At 41.2% G+C, this 16,303-nt stretch overlaps 1 pseudogene; it reads left to right on the top strand.

Moving 5' to 3' along the window:
- LOC114415664 overlaps positions 1-15,987 on the top strand; it is a 37,573-nt pseudogene extending 21,586 nt beyond the window's left edge.
- The last annotated feature ends 316 nt before the right edge of the window (positions 15,988-16,303 follow it).

Genomic DNA, 16,303 nt, shown 5'->3' with positions numbered 1-16,303 from the left:
AGGACGTGTAGTCCTCTGAAGTTGAAGGTACATGACCCTTTGAAGGCGAGGACGTGTAGTCCTCTGAAGGTGAAGGTAACTAATACCCAAGGTGAGGGCGTGTAGCCCTCTCAAGGCGAGGACTTATAGTCCTCTGGAGGTGAGGGCGTGCAGCCCTCTGGTGGTGAGGACGTGTAGTCCTCTCAAGGCGAGGACGTGTAGTCCTCTGACGGTGAGGGTAACTAGTACCCAAGGTGAGGGCGTGTAGCCCTCTCAAGGCGAGGACATGTAGTCCTCTGGAGGTAAGGGCGTGCAGCCCTCTGATGGTGAGGACGTGTAGTCCTCTCAAGGCGAGGACGTGTAGTCCTCTGACGGTGAGGGTAACTAGTACCCAAGGTGAGGGCGTGCAACCCTCTCAAGGCGAGGACATGTAGTCCTCTGGAGGTGAGGGCGTGCAGCCCTCTGATGGTGAGGACGTGTAGTCCTCTCAAGGCGAGGACAGGTAGTCCTCTGGAGGTGAGGGCGTGCAGCCCTCTGATGGCGAGGACATGTAGTCCTCTCAACGGTGAGGGTAACTAGTACCCAAGGTGAGGGCGTGTAGCCCTCTCAAGGCGAGGACAGGTAGTCCTCTGGAGGTGAGGGCGTGCAGCCCTCTGATGGCGAGGACATGTAGTCCTCTCAACGGTGAGGGTAACTAGTACCCAAAGTGAGGGCGTGTAGCCCCTTTCAAGGCGAGGACGTGTAGTCCTCTGAAGGTGAGGGCGTGCAGCCCTCTGATGGCAAGGACATGAAGTCCTCTGATGGCGAGGACATGTAGTCCTCTAAAGGTGATAGGTACAAGTACCCAAGGGTCCACCCTTATGAGAAAGCAAGAGATCGACTCATCGAGAGGGCCGGTCATCCCAAATCCACAAGATTTGGACATTTAGATGTAGGGAATCTATGTAGTTAACATGATTTTGAGGGATGCAAATGCATGCAACCTTTGTTGTGAAATTTGGGTAAATGCGGACTTTATATGAAACAATGCAATGTAATGGAAAGTTGTACAATGTTCATGGCATTCTTTCCCTATTTTGTGATTTTGATTTTGATTTGATTGATTTTTATTTTTTTATTTTTATTTTTTTTATTTTTTTGGAAAACACAGATTGACTGCCCTTTTGAAAAAGGTGATAATTCATGCAACCTCATCCTATCTTTTTGCAAATCTCTCCGGGAACTCCCTCAGAGTGTACGTTCTTTTTGATTTAGTCACTTGACCGTTTTGGAGTGACGGGAATGGAGTCGTTTGATGTTTGATCAATCCATTGAAAACCTAGGGTTTGTCCCCCCTTTTCTTTTTCTTGTTTAAAAACATCGACAGGTGAGAACTTTTGATAACCTATTGGGTGAGAACTTCTAATCTGCCCCTAGGTTCACTTGAGGCTCATGCACGGTGCCCCTCATTGCCCCAGTGTAGGGCTTAGAGGTACCAAGTGTTGTCTTGTTTTCACGACCTCATAGTGAGGAAGAATGAAAGAAGCAGTTGATTCTTGCAAAAAGAATTTTCCAAGGACGAGAAATAATTGAAGGATCTTTCAGTTGATGGATTAAGTCAAATGACTCCTATGTAGAAGCAAGATGTTTTGATGTCTTGATGATGCTAAAGGATCAAGTGCTTCTAAGTTTTATTCAAGACTAGAATCCAAGAAAATCAAGATATATGATCAAGTTGATCTCTAGAATCTTAGGAAGAAGTTTCCAAATTGAAGAAGCAAAAGGTTTGACCAAGGAATTCTATCCTTTCAAATTGAGATTTGCTCTCTGGTAATTGATTACCAACAGTTTGAAAATGTTTTAATTCAAATTTTTAAAACCTGTAATCGATTACATAAGTCTTGTAATTGATTACCAGAGGGGATTTTCAGAAAATAATTTCCAAGAGACATATCTATTCAAATGGCCATTCAAATGTTTTAAAGAGAGTTTTCATTGCCCAAACAGTTTTATCCTCTCGAAAGATCAAGAGTTTTTCTGAACTGAAATGTCTTATCCTCTAAAAAAGATTCCTTGGTCAACCACTTGCTTATTCAATAAGGAATTTTGATTGATCTTCATTTTACAATCTACCTCTTTTACGAGAGACCTCTTCTTCTCTTCTTCTCATTTCTGAAAAGGGATTAAGAGACCGTGGGTCTCTTGTTGTAGAGGATTCCTGAACACAAGGGAAGGGTTATCCCTGTGTGCATTGTTAATTCGAAAAGAGAGATTGATAGTTCAATTGGGGAATAGTCTTTGCATCTTAATTCAACCCCCCTTTTTCTTAAGGTAACTGAGGCCATTTGTCCAACATCCTATTCTTGATAACTCACTTCTCTCTAAAAAGACAAAATGAGGTCACATGAACGTCTATATTTTTACTTGAAAACACAGTCAATCAAATGCCTTTTTATTTTTTATTTTGAAACTTATTTGTTTTGAACTTTGCTCGTTGTTTTACGGCACCCCCACCAACGTGCAAGATGAGTAATCTCTGATTGAACGGTCTTGGAAGTCAACACTTAGGAGCGCAGGTTGCTTGAGCAAACAGACCAATGGCTTACACCCACATTCCGGTGAAAGTTGAATAAGCAAACATGCGTTTGTGAGAGGATGAGGGACAAAGATATCAACTTTATCCATTTCATTTAACATTGTAGCTGTGGTTTACAATATAAACTTGGAAACCCTGATGAGTCATTAGGGACACCTAACAACAGCTTTCAAAATTGCCCCATGTGTGGCATTTCTTGTCAATGTTAGGATTTACACGCAATTCTCCTCAAATTTCAGCCAGCCCGTATCAATTAGACTTCACACTTTATGCTTCGGGGTCATACAATGCTCAATGGAATGCCCCAGGGCTCCTCCACGATAAGCACACGTTGCATTCGAGTCGTATCCTCAGAAAAGTGGAGGTTGATGAACCTTGGCTAGGGTTATGGCTACCATTGAATTATCAAATAGATATGGGAGCAAGTCAGCATAGGATACTGGAATTGGGGTGAATTCTACAGGCTTTCTCGCTGCAAAATTCACTTCTTGGTTGGTGTTTTTGGTTTGTGCTAAAGGTGGTGTTCGTCATTGGAAGTGCAGTAGACAGACTTTGTGGTAGATTTAGGGATGGCCTTTGTGGATAACTGGGTGGTGGGTAAGGAGGAGGTTTGTTATTGGCTGAGTAATGACATTGTTGGGTTGGTGGGAAACTTGGCCGTATAGGAATGGCAGTCACAGCATGGGTTTCTCCCTCTTTCTCACCCTCTTCATTTGCCCCAGTTTTCTCAGTCGTCCTAGTAGGATGATCAAATTTGCCTTTTTTTTTTTTTTCAGACCCACATCGATCCTTTCACTGGCGAAGACCAAATCTGTAAAACTTGAAGGTGTGTAACCCACCATTTTTTTCATAGTAGAACACCGGTCACGTGTCTACTATCATTATGATAATCTCTTTCTCTGTTTTTGGGGGTGCTACTTGAGTTGCCAAGTCTCTCCATCTTTTGGGCGTGTTCTTTGAAAGATTCGTGCCCCCTTTTTGCACACTTTTTGTAGTTGCATCCTATCCGGAGCCATATCAGAATTGTACTGACACTGCCTAATGAAGGCAACCATTAGGTCCTTCCAAGAATGGACTCAAGAAGGTTCCTAAGTTAGTATACCAGGCGACAGTTGTCCTAGTAAGACTTTCTCAGGAAAAATGTATCAGCAGTTTCTCATCTTTTGCGTATGCCCCCATCTTCCGACAGTACATCTTTAGATGGTTCTTGGAGCGAGTAGTCCCCTTGTACTTGCCAAAGTCCGGCACCTTGAACTTGGGAATGACCATGTTTGGGTATTAGGAACAACTCTTCTAGGTTAGCAAAGGCATAATCTTCACCTCCTTCAATGGCCTTGAGCCTTTCCTCTAGGTGATCCAACTTTCCCATTCCTGCCATAGTCATAAGGGTTTTTAACCGCTGTGGAATGCAAGAGGTGCAGTTGTGGGTGATACTGAGGGCCCTCCAAAGGGTTTTGTAGGGGTATACCACCAACTGCTTGCCCTTCAGTGGTATATCCGAGCCAAGGCTCGAAATCGGCTAGATTGTGATGGGGAATTTCATGGGTCTCTTCCACAGTTTAAGAGACATGTGCATGATCAGTTTGGGGTTGCTGGCTTTCAATGGGTATAGGAGTGGAGTTATTGACATTCTTATTGGGAGTGTACGCCACATTGGGTGGCGTATAGTTGAGAGGCAAGCCATATGACGGGAAGGCGTGCTCGTTTTGAATTTGCACATCATGGGGGCCGCCCGTACTTCCTAAATCTTTGCCTACCATATTTGAGGTTGGATGATTCATTTGCTTGAGGCCAGATGGGAGCATCGGGTTCACCTTAGCGACAGCGCTAGTAGCGGCAACTATAACCACATTAGCTTCCATTATCTTCTTCATGCTCATCATGGCCTTCATCATTGTGGCCATTTGCTCTTTTATGGCCTCCATTTTCGGCCTTCATCTTCTCTTGCACCTCCTCTGCTTCACCCATTACTCTAGCTCTAGCACGAGTTCGGTAAGGGCGCCGTAAAGCGTGTCCTTTTCTTTTTGATAAGTTCATTTTATTTTATTTTATTTTTCAAGGAAAGAATGCAATGAGCAATGCAACCAATGAAAAGCATGGATGCATGCAAATGATGTACAGTCGAAGTATTGGGAATTTTTACGCAGGATATGGGGTTGAATCAATTTAGATTTTCAACATGGTCCATGACATCTTTGTCAAGGTGAAACTGGAAGTAACAAGGACATCAATAATCCTAAATATGTTTGGCAGTAGACGAAGCAGTGATGTGACTCGATTCATCTTTTGCCCCAATTTTGCAAGACGGTTACTTCCATATTTCAACTTGACTTGATGAACCTTTTTATAAAAGCATGAGCTTGGTTCAACCCTATAATCCAAGGAATGGCAATTCTGATCGCCAATACTTCAACAACATCTCATATGAATGACTCGGGCATACTTTAAGCTATGCATGGAAAATGTAATTATGAAATTGAGATGCCCGAAGAAACATCCTTTCTTAGTTAAACATGCATTAGGTACCATGTTCAATCATTTTGTTTTTAAGTGAAATGGGTTTATGATCCCAACATGGTTGGCTCATGGTACCGAATATATGCAACTAAGAATGCAGCGTGAATTTTCGTACTTCCCTTTTTTTTTGTTTTTGTTTTGTAGAGGAAAATACAAGGATCATGTATGAGCAAACAAAAAGTATGTTGAACGCATATGATGATGCAATGACTCATGCAAAATGTGAGGCTGGAATATGATAACGAACAAATGCAGGAACGATATGTTCATTATGATGTTATGAAGAGATGCTTATGCGATGCATGATATGAATGCATTTTACGGACACGAGAGCCCGGAAAATTATCTCTTCTTACTTGCGCATTTGGGGGCGCAGTGCCCCATGTGTACAATTAAGAAGGTGATATGGACCTTCCGGCTTCCCGTGACAAAGGACGAGACCAACATACAATGCATGCTAGAGATAAAATGCGGGAGTGACTTGATTTGCACAAGCTTTTTGGAGTAGAAACATGGGACCAACTCATTTTATTTCAAAAAGGAAGTCGTATCTAGTCAAGGTCTGAGAGACCATACAAGTTTCCTAACGATTTCTAATTATGTGGGCCATTAAGTCTATCATATGCTGACAATAGCCGAGAAGCCCATGAATCTCTTCGGGGGCAGAGTAGGTGTCTGCCATCGCCTTGGCCTTGGCTAACAATGGGGAAGTTCTTGACTCCCATTCAAGGTAAGAGCAAACCGATCCATCCACATGGTTGCCTCTTGGTGCAATGAATCAATTACCCTTTCCCTTGCTTCCCTTTCTGCTGATATCTTGGCGTACTCATCCTCTAGCCTTTGCTCGTGAGTCGCCGCTAGATTTAGCTTCTCTTTGCACTTATCGATGATGGCCCCACATATTCCCTTCAGTCTCGCTTAACTGTTGGGACAAATTTCTTTTCGACCTAAGGCAAACCTTTAGCTCGTCCTTCAAGATCATGCCTTTGACCCGTGATGATTCCTTTCACCTCTTCGGAGCTTGAGCTCACTATTGCTGCCCTATAAAGCCCCTCAAAACTTTGCTTTGGTCGTGTTCTTCCTTTCGGGCCTTCTTGGTTTCTCATTCCAAGGCTTCATCGGTGGCCATATTGACATCCCTTAGTTCATCATACTCTTTTCAGACTTTGATGGCTATGGACTTGAACTTCTCTTCGACTACCCAGGCTCTTTCAAGCTCTGCCTTTAGGGCTTGTACCTCATCACTTTCTTCCGAAGCTTTAACCTCATCGTCTCTCACAGTCTTTAGATTTGGGAGCCAATCTAGTCCTTGTGTTCGGACTCTCAGCCACTTATGATAGCCGCCGATGATCCCATTACTGCTTCCCCTAAGCTCTCTGTCCTTTCTTCACGCCGCATCCCATGCCTTGCAAACTCCTTGGAGTACCCTCGCGTTGTGGTCACTGAAACCCCGTGCGATGAAAGGCGTGATGCCTTCGTCTAATGGCGCTCCTCTCATGGGGTAGCCAAGAGTTGGTGCACAACAAACAATTCTTGCGCCGCTCTTTTCACATCCCCGGTCGAACGTGTCACACATGGCCAAAATGGCGACGATCGGGCTTTCCTTGCCATGATGAAAGGCGAGGAAAGCGTCAATCGCTGCTAGGTCCACTAACCCTTCCATATTCGGAAAGAGGACAACTCCAAAGATCAACAGTGTGAGAATATCTATGAATGGGGTCCACTCGCCTTTATCTGCCAAGATTCTTGCTTTTACCTCCAAATATTTTCTCGGTATTCCGACCACCCCATTTTCGACTTGCCTTTGGCGGTCTAATTCCTGGGCCGAGATTTGGACTTTTTTAGAAATTCTGGCCAATGAGGGGTAGAACCCTGAGAAGAGGTATGGTTTCCTTCCCCCTAGAGGACATCCTAGGATCTCTTCAAATTCTTCCGCCATTGGTGATAGCTGGAAGTCCCCAAAGATGAAGCACCTCAACGGCCGATCATAATACTGGGCGAGGGAGGCAATTGGTTCCATGGAGACTTCTACCCTAGCTAGGTCCCAAATCTTACCATAGGCTTTGCAGAAGGCTTGCCGTTGAAGTTGACCCATTAATTGCCCCAACTTTCGTAAACTGGTGACCTCTAAGCTCTTGATTTTGACTTGATAAAACCTCTTTTTAAGCGAAGGCTTTTGTCTTGATCCCATGTTTTACTAAAGTGAAATAAAATCTAGTGCGAATCAAAACTCCGACATCTATCATGGGTGGGATGGATGAATGCATGATGGAATGCATATGACACAGATGCAATCTAGAAAAGCGGGGGTTCGGGGAATTTGTCCCCTTCTTAGATACGACGTCTAGGGGTAGCAGAATGCCCCAACGCACGTTTTTAAGAAGGCGACACGGACCCTCCGTTGGTTTGTTTACAGAAGGGATCAAGACAGAACCCATATGCGATGCCTATGCAAAAGACACAATGCGGGAACGTACACAGTATGACGATATTTACTGAACATAAGCAAAAGGGTATATGATACTTATGCATGGCAGTGTGAAAAATGGCACGCAGCGTGTTTGCTCCGTGCCCCTATTTAAGGGACCTATAAGGGAGAGAACTAACTAGGCTTTTAGCAATAATCCCCAAGGTAGTCATATCTCTCTTGATGGTTTCTAGAGGTATCATCCCCTTCGAAGAACATATTGCAGCAGTAGGGACTACTAGCAACAATAAGTTTTCAAAGAGAAAAGCTCTAGATGAGGGTTCACTGTAATCAAGCAAGTCGGAGACCTAGCATGATCACAGATTCACCTCCACTCCTTATGTTCCCATGAACCCGGGTATAGGGCCCTTTTTCACTCACAGTGTGTGCAAATAGTGTTAGTGTTTGTGTGCATCAAATGAATAAATATTTACCTCATGCATACATTCTAAAACACACTAAAAGCAACAAATAGTTTATAGACACAAGAACATAAGACAAATAAAGGGAAACCAACAAAGGAGAAAGTCATGATAAAACATTGCACAAGATTAAATGGCCTAACTCTCTAAAAAACTGTCCCCAGTGGAGTCGCCAACTGTCGCAACCTACCCTTCGGCGGGAGGGCGACGCGTGACTCGCGGGATGCGTGTTCCACGAAAGGAATACGCGCGGAGTCGCCACCAACGTTTATTTGAGGAAAACGTCGGAAAAACCGGAAAAGACGCGATCTACGAACTTTTTAAGTGAAAGGTTCGGGAGTTGTATTTACGCACGGGGAAGGTATTAGCACCCCACACGCCCGTCCCAAGGGACGGCAGCCTTTAATCGAATGTGCAAACATGACTTTGATTTTTATGTTCCCTTTTATGTTCTTATATCCTTTATACCCTTTTTATATTTTTTCCTTTTTTGTGGTCGACAAGGGTGTTTCCCTTTGCTCCTACGTATTCCTCAATTTGGGATGAGAAAATCAGACCTACGTAGTTCTTTTGGAACAAGTGATTCTTTTTTACTTAAGTGGTGATCATTTTAAGGCGTTGGACCTTAGAAATGATCCATTTTACTTAGTGAGAAATTGAAATGACAAACTTCAAAAGCCTATTTTTGTGGACGAGCTTGACTAGGCGAGTTGATTTTAGCCTTAGTTTCACTTTAGTTATTAATCAATTCGATTAAGAATGAGAAATCCCAAAGAGAAAACGTCCGATTGATTTTCCGCTTTATTTTACTAAAAGATGTCTTTTTGATTATTATATTATTTTTACCTCTTTTTTTGATTTCCAACGTGGTTACGGCATGACCGAACGGTCGGAATTTATTTTGACCGAAGTTAATGGATAATACAATTCAAACGTTCGGTGAAAATTTATTTTATTTTTAAGTTAAGCGAGAAACGACTTAAGTAAAATGGCTTAAGCACGTCAACAGGGGGTATAAAAAGTAAACAAAACGAGAATAAAAATGCACGAAACACAATGTGGACCACTACGGGTGCATAGAATGAATCGAAAAGCTTGGTTCGAGGTACTTACCCGTTGAAGATCGAAGAACGATGAAGAACGAATGAAGAACGTCGAAGAACGGTTGAAACCTTAGCGAGATTCCTCACGGAAAACGTTACGGAAACGTTTCGGAAGCGCCTCGGCTTAGATTTTCTTCACGGAAACAATTTTTCCAAGCAAATTCGAAAGAGAGAGAAGTGCCTAAGGGGCTGGAATCCCTTTCTTCTTCACTTCCTCCCCTATTTATAGCAAAATAGGGGAGGTGGTTGCCGCCCAGCTCGCCCAGGCGAGCAGGGTTGCTTCCTCCAGAAGCAACCGCCTTCTGGAGGAATCTTCTGGAGGGCCCAAATGGGCCTGTGATGCAAGCTCCATTGGAGCTTGTAGGCCTAGGATCTTCTTCATCAATGGATTCCTTTGCTTCTTGGAAGATGAATGGCAGCGGAATGGAGAAAGGGAAAGAGAGAGGAGACGCCACTTCAAGGAGAAGATGAGTCTAGAAGAAGCTCACCACCATAGGAGGCCATGGATAAGAGCTTGGAGGAAGAAGGAGATGAATGAAGGGAGAGGGAGAGAAGAGCACGAAATTTTGTGCTCTAAATGAGCTTTGAAATCTGAAGTTTAATATTCAAATCATCAAAGTTGAAAAAAATGCACACACATGACCTCTATTTATAGCCTAAGTGTCACACAAAATTGGAGGGAAATTCAAATTTCACTTGAATTTGAAATTGAATTTGTGGAGCCAAACTTTGGAGCCAAAATTTCACTAATTATGATTAGTGAATTTTAGTTATGGTTCAGCCCACTAATCCAAGATCAATTCCAAGATTCTCCACTAAGTGTGCTTAGGTGTCATGAGACATGAAAAGCATGAAGGACATGCACAAAGTGTGACTATATGATGTGGCAATGGGGTGTAGTAAGCAAATGCTCACCTCCCCCTCTAAAATTTAATTGGATTGGGCTTCTACCAATTCAATTAAATTTATTTCCAACCACACACATCAAATATCCACTTAGTGCATGTGAAATTACAAAACTACCCCTAATACAAAAACTAGTCTAGGTGCCCTAAAATACAAGGGCTGAAAAATCCTATATTTCTAGGGTACCCTACCTACATTATGGAGCCCTAAATACAAGGCCCAAAAATAATGAAACCTTAATCTAATATTTACAAAGATAAGCGGGCTCGTACTTAGCCCATGGGCCCGAAATCTACCCTAAGGCTCATAAGAACCCTAGGGCCTTCTCTTGCATCTCTGGCCCAATCTACTTGGAGTTTTTCTATCCAATGCCCTTGCGGAGTAGGATTGCATCATTCCCTCCCCCTTGAAAAGGATTTGACCTCAAATCCTGAGGTTCTTGATACTCTGGGCTCCTTCCCTTAACACCTGTAAAAAGAACAAAAACATATGTATTAGTGGTGTTTAGTATGTTGAAGTAAGGTAAGGTTTGAAAACTCATTTCCTGGGCATCTTCCCATGAAGGAACATGGTTCCTTACCAACTCAATGAGTGGTGCTACAAGTATAGAAAAATATGGGGCAAACCTTTTGTAAAAGTTTGTTAAGTCTTGGAAGCCCCAAATTTTTCTTACACTTGGTGGAGCGGGCCACTCAGGAATGACCTTTATTCTCTTAGGGTTCATGGGAACCCTTTGATCACAATTTAAAAAATTAAGAAAAGTAAAGCAATAGAACATACCTTTTTCTGTATTTTCATGTTGATTATTCCTACCAAAAAGTATGACAAACCTAAGGTGTCCCATATGAGTGCCTAAGTTTGTATTGAAACTAAAAATAAGAACAAACCTACCTAATGAGTCCCTATGTACACAAATCATGAAGATGTTGGGTGCATGAGTAATTTTACAAAAGAGTGTTGCACCACCCAAAGCATTCATCACACCACCTATTTTAGGGATTTGGTGCCTAATAATACCTATTTTGGGCACCAACAAAGCACAAGGATTTAATCTCTTGCGAACCAAACCCTCATCCAACAACTCCTTTACTTGAGGAATAAACTCAAGCCTAAGAGATGTGGCAATGCTAACAAGTGTCTTTTTACAAAGGAGAAAATGTGGAGGTTGTCTAAGAAGGGAAATTTCTTTAATATTTGTCTTTATTTCACAATGTCTTTCCTTCTTAGCTAACCTTTTGGAGGAGACACTTACCTCCTTACACTCCTCCTTAACCATTAAAGGTTGTCCTTCTTCTTGGGGGTAGATCTCTTCACTAGATTCTTCCCCTTTTGCTTCTTTACTTTTACTAGAGGAAGGTGAAGTAGTAGCCTCATCTTGGCTACTATAAATGTCTTGGCCCCTAATAATCATGGTTTTCTTGGTGGGGCATTGAGAAGTAATGTGTCCTCTTCCAAGACATTTAAAGCACTTCATGGAGCTAGTCTTCTCTTGCATACTAGCCTTAAGGGGTTGCTTTTCTATTGTCTTCCCCTTATCATCTTTGGGCTTAGAAGGTCTCACCCCTAAGATTCCTTGACCTTGGTCTTTCTTTGGATAAGAGTGAGAGCCATAAGATTTTGAAGTAGACTTCCTTTTAAGTTGTTGCTCTACCCTTATTTCCCAATCTAAATTGGCCTCTACATTGTCCTTCCCATGGAAGTATGGGAGTTTAATGTTAACCTCTTGAGGCTTTCTTTCATTTTCTCTCCTATGGGAGTGAGGTCTAAGATGTGACCTATGCCTTCCTTCATAATAGTCACGAAGTTCTTCACTTAGGCTCTTGCAAGAGTTATGACTACTATAGGAGACATGTTTTTCTCTTTTCATTTCTTTCATTATTTTTCTTCTTTCTTCCTCTCTTATTTTCTTTCTTTCATCTTGACTTATTTCTTCCACTCTTTTTTTACCTTTTTCTTTTCTCTCTTGTTTTTCTTTCCACAACTTAAGGGATCTCAACTCATCTAATATCTTATACAAGGGGTCCTTAGGAGTAGAACCCTCACCATTAACACTAGATGAAGAATGAAGACTCATGTTGGTTCCTAAGTTATGGTTCTTTCTTGTTGGGGGTTTGAAAACAAAAGGTAAAATAAACTATGGTTGAAACTAGCCAAGATAACACTAAAAGAGGGGTGAAAGATAAGGTAAAAACTAATTGGTAAAAGGCAAGCTATCTAGGCGGTTTGACAATGGAGGGTAAAGGAAATAAGCTATGAAAGTAAGCAAGAAATTAAAGTGCAAGAAATGCAAACTAGGCGGATCCTAGGAGTGTTTGGATGACCTCATTTAAGGTTCCCAACAAAACACTCACTATCCTAAGGGGAAATTGCCTAAAATTATTACACACAAATGGAAGTAGGGTGACCTAGCGGAGGCTCCCAACTTACTTCCAATGAAAGGCCTTTTTGTTACAAAATTTGAAAGCAAAGCAAATTGCCAATTACAAAATTACAAAGAAAAAAAGTCCTCAATTGTGGTGGCTATTCTCTCTTTAGTGTTTCACTCAATTTGGAGTGCTTCTTAGTCCAATAGCTCTTAAGGTGGTTGGCCCCTTGCTTCTTGACTCAAATTCTTCAAGATATGGCACCAATCCTTCTTTCCAATTCCCTATATGGCAACTCACAAGCAAGGAAACAAAGAGACAAGCAATAACCAAAGACCAAAAAAAAATGAAATGAAAGCTAAACCAATAGAGTTTTAACAAGACAAATTTCCAAGGATTATTCAACAATTAAAGCAATGAAAAGCACAAAAAAGCAAGCTAGGACTCAAAGAGAAACCTAGAATGGCTCTAGAGTAGAGTAGAAAAAACTAAAAAAAAAGACTCAAGAAACCTCTAGTTTTGGCACTTGTTTTCACAATAATTTTCAATTGAAATTTCAGAACTAGGATTGGTATAAAATATGCACCAATTATAGAACAAATTTTGAGCCAAAACAACAAGCACACTTTCCTTTCACTTTTCTTTTTTTTTCCTGGACACTGATTTTTCTGCCAACTTGTGAGATTTTTCTTATTTTTTCCTTTAATCCAAATCGCTTGGTTCTTTTTTTATAATTTTGGTCCAGATGTCTAGAAAATTCGGTAAAAGTTTCAGCTCAAAAATCGTAGTGACCAATTCCCAGTAATTTATACACTTTTGTATGTTCAAGCTGCCTGCACCAGCGATTTCAACCTAGAAATCAAGAGTAGTGTTTATGTTGCTTAAGGCTTGGATAGTTACAATTTGTGTTTGCTTATGCTCAATTATCTTGAATAACACAATTCAAGAGAGCTTAAGACTTATTTGATTCACAAATCCAGCCACAACTCAGCACCACATCTCAACTTCATCATAGGCATCATGTAGGAATCTTAGAAAACAAAAAAAGAGTTCAACAACAAGACTACTTCTAGGAATTGATTTAGAACATGTTATGAACTAAATAACATGCATGAATTAGACTCAAAATTGAAAAGATAGGCTAAGAATGACAATAATACATGAACAAATGTATCTAGAATTCAAAAAGCAAAATAAAAATTCAACACAAACTTAGAGCATAATGTGACAATTACTATGACTAAACATGACTCTAAGACAACATGGATTAAGTGATTTACACTTAGATTTTTGTGTTTTTTTTTTCTAATCAATATTTTGGAACAAAATTTAGATCTAAAGGTTCAGCACAAGAATATTATGAATGAAAATTGATAGAACCTAAAATCAACACAAAAACAAGATTCAAGAGTAGATCTACAAAATTTGAACCATAGAAATGCAAGAACAAGTGTAGATCTAAGATTTAATCGGTTTATTTTTTTTTGAATCTACTCTAAACAGCACCAAACCACAAGACAATGGAGGATATACATGGAGAATAAGATGAAGAACAAGGAATTAAAGAGAATTCACCGAACAAAAAGATAGAGGAAGCAAAAGAACATCACCTAGATGAAGATGCTCTTGATACCACATGATGCAAGCTCCATTGGAGCTTGTAGGCCTAGGATCTTCTTCATCAATGGATTCCTTTGCTTCTTGGAAGATGAATGGCAGCGGAATGGAGAAAGGGAAAGAGAGAGGAGACGCCACTTCAAGGAGAAGATGAGTCTAGAAGAAGCTCACCACCATAGGAGGCCATGGATAAGAGCTTGGAGGAAGAAGGAGATGAATGAAGGGAGAGGGAGAGAAGAGCACGAAATTTTGTGCTCTAAATGAGCTTTGAAATCTGAAGTTTAATATTCAAATCATCAAAGTTGAAAAAAATGCACACACATGACCTCTATTTATAGCCTAAGTGTCACACAAAATTGGAGGGAAATTCAAATTTCACTTGAATTTGAAATTGAATTTGTGGAGCCAAACTTTGGAGCCAAAATTTCACTAATTATGATTAGTGAATTTTAGTTATGGTTCAGCCCACTAATCCAAGATCAATTCCAAGATTCTCCACTAAGTGTGCTTAGGTGTCATGAGACATGAAAAGCATGAAGGACATGCACAAAGTGTGACTATATGATGTGGCAATGGGGTGTAGTAAGCAAATGCTCACCTCCCCCTCTAAAATTTAATTGGATTGGGCTTCTACCAATTCAATTAAATTTATTTCCAACCACACACATCAAATATCCACTTAGTGCATGTGAAATTACAAAACTACCCCTAATACAAAAACTAGTCTAGGTGCCCTAAAATACAAGGGCTGAAAAATCCTATATTTCTAGGGTACCCTACCTACATTATGGAGCCCTAAATACAAGGCCCAAAAATAATGAAACCTTAATCTAATATTTACAAAGATAAGCGGGCTCGTACTTAGCCCATGGGCCCGAAATCTACCCTAAGGCTCATAAGAACCCTAGGGCCTTCTCTTGCATCTCTGGCCCAATCTACTTGGAGTTTTTCTATCCAATGCCCTTGCGGAGTAGGATTGCATCAGCCTGGGTGCTATTTGCACCCCCATTTTTACTAAGTTCACCCCCCTCTGCTGTTTTTTGGTGATTCTTTTTTCGTAAAGTTACGGAAACTTACGAATTTCGTAACGATACTTGTTTTCTTTCCGTAATGTTACGGAACCTTGCGGATTACATAATCATCCCCTTTTTGACTTACGGAATGTTACGGAACCTCACTTAATTATACAACGATGCTTCCTTTTGATTTCCGATGTGTCACGGAAACTTACGGATTGTGCATCAACATTTTTTTGGTTTTTCGGCATGTCCTGGAATTTCATAAATTGCCTAATGATGGGTGCCAAGCACCTCACAAGGACCAAAGAATGGTCGCACGTCATCGAGCAAAGGTCCCCGGACGAAATTAGGGTATGACACTACTATCCAGGCTGGTGTAGATACCATTGAGATAGAATGGCTTGTGAAGACTGTTGAGGAATTACGTGCGGGTGCTGAGAAGCTTTCACAAGGAAATGATCTTCTTGCAAAGGGAATAGATGGGTTTTTTGAAGTTGTTATGACTAGTGGCGATACTTTGCTCAGATCTGTGAGGATTGATAAAACTGTAAATGATCGTTCCCCAGGCCATAACAGAGACATGCAAGTAGTTCACGAATTATGCAATAGCCTAACTCTGGTAGGTTTTGGGGGGGGGGGGTGTTCCTTTGTAGGATTAGTAGTATTTTCGGACTGTTAGTATTTTCTGTGTGTGGTTGTGTGTGTATGTGGGTGTGGGTGTGTGTGTGTTTCTGTGTGTGTGTGTGTGTGTCTGTGTGGGTATGTGGGTGTGTGTGTGTGTGTGTCGCTGTCTGTGTGTGTGTGTATGTGGGTGTGTGTGTGTGGCTGTGTGTGTATGGGTGTGTGGCTATCTATGTGTGTGTGTGTGTGTGTCTGTGGCTGTGTGTGTGTGGGGGGGGGGGGGGTCTGTGGGTGTGTGTGTGTGGTTGTGTGGTTGTGTGTGTGTGTATGTGTGTCAACAGCACAAGCTGGATTTCAAAGATAGCTTTAGGGGAGGACTATTGACAGATACTCATTAGATGCTAGATAAGTTAGTCAAACAAATGCAGCAATTTATCTACTAAACAATGGTATTGGGCTTGCAAATTGATTATTTGTTATTTACTTTCCAAATTATTCAATAAATACTACTTTCATGGCATTGCAATTTATCCTGTACTTAGCAACAACTGGTGCGTATAAATCAAACAGTTCTACAACTAATGCATACACAAACAATTTGAGAGTAGTTTTCAAATAAAACATATAAATACCTGAGTTCAAGGCTTAAGCACAATTCACTTTCCAGCAATGACCGCAAGACCACTTTTAATTAATTTCAAAACAGCAATGACC

The sequence above is a fragment of the Glycine soja genome, chromosome 1 (genome assembly GCF_004193775.1).
Source record: "Glycine soja cultivar W05 chromosome 1, ASM419377v2, whole genome shotgun sequence".
NCBI lineage: Eukaryota > Viridiplantae > Streptophyta > Magnoliopsida > Fabales > Fabaceae > Glycine > Glycine soja.
Note: the sequence above shows the minus strand (reverse complement) of the source record. Positions and strands in the feature narration are given on the sequence as shown.